Genomic DNA, 3,186 nt, shown 5'->3' with positions numbered 1-3,186 from the left:
GATAAACCGTCGGTAGTAACCTGCCAGACCCAAGAATTGGCGTATTTCTGTTGGTGTACGCGGTGCAGGCCAGTCTCTGATCGAATCTACCTTGGATGGATCGACGTGGATCCCATCCTTGTTCACCACATGGCCTAAGAAGTGGACTTCACGAAGCCAGAAGTCGCATTTAGAAAGCTTGGCGTACAATTGTTCCTTTCGAAGGAGTTCCAAAATGAGACGAAGATGCTGCTCGTGTTCCTCCTGACTCTAGGAATAAATCAGGATGTCGTCGATGAATACTATGACGAACTTGTCTAGGTAGGGTTTGTACACCCTGTTCATAAGGTCCTTGACTACGGCAGGTGCGTTCAATAACACCAAACCACCCATCATGTCAAACATAAAGTGTAATAGTTAAAATAATTCATAAAACCCAAAACGATGGATGTTCAAGTCAAACTTTGTTTGAGTAACAGATACATAATAATGAAAAACCCAAAACAAGTTTTAAGTTCAAATATCGTTCATTGCGTCTCCTCGTCCTAACACGAAAGCTCGACCTCTTGCCTCGTTGCCATTATTGTTGTTGTTTCCGCCGTTGTTGTTGCCGTGGCCCTGGTTATTATTGTTGTTGCGGTTCTGGTTCAACTGAGGGCAATCGCGTTTGAAGTGACCTTCAGCTCCACACTGGAAACATCCCCGGTTTCCACGCTGTGGCTGCTGCTGCTGTGGGTCCTGTGGAGCTGGTTGTTGCGGTTGCTGGTCCTGATTTGCAGGACGAGGGCTCCTACAGTCTTTAGCCTCGTGCCCCATCTTAAGACACCTTTGACAACGACCCTTGTTACACGGGCCGTGGTGATGCCTGTTGCAGTTGTGGCACCTAGGTTGACTTCCCTGATATCTCTTCTGTCTGTGACCACCAGAGGATTGCTGACTGGGACTCTGATAGTGGTCGATCTTCTGCTGCTGAGCTTGTGGCTGAACAGATGCTGAACCTTTGCTAGAATCTCCATCCCATTTTCTTTTACTGTCACCAGATGTAGCAGGAGTAACTGAGGTGGTGACGTTAGCAGTAGCATTAACACGCTTGGGCAGTTTATTCTGATCCACTGCCTGATCAGTGATACGGTGAGCAAGACGCTGAATTTCCTGGATGTTTTCGAGGTTAGCCGACGTCACGTGGCTCTGAATTTCTGGCGCCAATCCCTTGAGATACAACTCAATGCGCTTGTATGGAGGGTCCACCATAGTAGGACACAGAACGGCCAGCTCATTAGACCGTTTAGTATACGCCTCGATTTCCGATCCTACCATTTTCAAGTTATACAGCTCGTCTTCCAGCTTGTGAATATCTTCACGCGTGCAATACTCACGCTTGATGAGTTCCTTAAAGTCGTTCCATGGGGTGGCGTTAGCAGCTGCCAACCCTAAGATCTGAACTTGGGCGTTCCACCAAGTTAGTGCTATCCCTTCCAATGTACCGGTGGCAAACTTGACCTTGCGAGCCTCAGGGCACTCGCACATTTCGAATACTGATTCTAGCTTCTCGAACCAGTGGAGGAGTCCAACCGCTCCTTCTGTGCCGCTGAAAGAGTTTGGACGACAGTCCATGAAATTCTTGAACGTGCAGACAGGCTGCTGCGCGTGTTGACCTATTGTGTACGAATAGGACGAGGTTAAATACGAGAGTTAATGTAGGATCTAGGGATCCTAGTGTGTGCCTATACTGCAGGATATACTACCTGCTTGAGCTGCTGCAACTGCCGCAGCAACTTGGGCTTGAACGAGAGCCTCTAGCTGGGCTTGTGTCATGTTGATTCGTCCAGACATGGTCTTCATAATAACAAGTAGCATACGTAAGAATGGTTCGCGAGTAGGGCGATGACAGAAAAGCGTAGGCATATAGGTGTTCTCATGTAATCAAAGCATGTGTATCTAAGCGTAATACGAGCAAGGTTCTAAGCAGTTCTAGCAAACAGGCAATAAACATAACCTTATTACCTAGGGTGTCGAGTCTTGCACGTGGAGCGAAGCGTCGTTGTGGATCGTTGAGAGCACTGTACTGGTTATAGTCTGGTTTTAATAAAAACGTTTTCCCATATTAAAACCAAGTTCTCTATAACCAATGGCTCTGATACCAATCTGTCACACCCCCAAAATCCACCCGCGGAATACCACCGCTTGGGAGCGTGACTGACCAGGATCAAGCCATCAATCATATCAAACATAGCATTTAATAATAATAAGAGTAATTAACGTAAGTCACCATGACATGATTGATGTTTCAAAACCAAATACTGTTTTAAGTAGCGGAAGCATAGTAAAGTAAATTCAAAACGAGTTATGAGTTCGACATCATTAACGATCCATCTGCCCACAACGACCTGCTCCTTCCCTGTGCAAGCTCCCAAGTATACCTAAGGTCCTGCAAGGCATGCAGCAAATAATCAACAAACTAGTTGAGCGAGTTCACAGAAAGTAAGTTCATAAAGTAATGCATAAGTATAGCTAGTGGGGGCTTCCCATACTAGTGTGTAATAAAGGTGGGGGCTTCCCATGTTCATCCTGGTCAATGAGGGCTTCTCATTAACGGTACTTACTAGACTAACTTCCGACCATGTGTTCTTCTTTACCGAGAACAGGGAAAACGTACAGGGTCACGTAGGCTTTACGTGACGTGCCCTTCCCCGAGGACAGTGGTACGCGTGGGGGCTACGTAGGCTTTACGCAGCGTGGCCTTCCGACCTGGAAGCCAGTGAATGGTATTGGGTTACGTAGGCTTTACGTAACGTGTCCTTCCCGACCCGGGAGACATATGGCAAAAGATCTGGGTTACGTAGGCTTTACGTAACGTGTCCTGACTATCCTGAGGACGATGGTCTATAGTCTGGTATATGCGTAAGTACGAGTAATCATTCCATTTCATCATGTCCAACCCAATTCCCAACCCGGGAATTCCCATGCCTTGGCTGTGTGAACTCACCTTGGTTTGCTCGGCAGATACACAAGGAATATAAGTAGCAAGTAAATGGTCACTCACGTCCTATCATGGTTATTATACGAGTCAGGTTCGTATATAGTACGTATATAGTAATCACGTATAGTCATGGCAAACATGTACGCACGTAAACAGATAAGGCATAGCATGTGAGGATCCAATTGTTCTAAGTCCATTCATACCCGGCCCAATGACATAAGCAGCCC

Source organism: Helianthus annuus, chromosome 6 (genome assembly GCF_002127325.2).
Source record: "Helianthus annuus cultivar XRQ/B chromosome 6, HanXRQr2.0-SUNRISE, whole genome shotgun sequence".
Lineage (NCBI taxonomy): Eukaryota > Viridiplantae > Streptophyta > Magnoliopsida > Asterales > Asteraceae > Helianthus > Helianthus annuus.
This window is presented reverse-complemented; position numbering follows the sequence as displayed.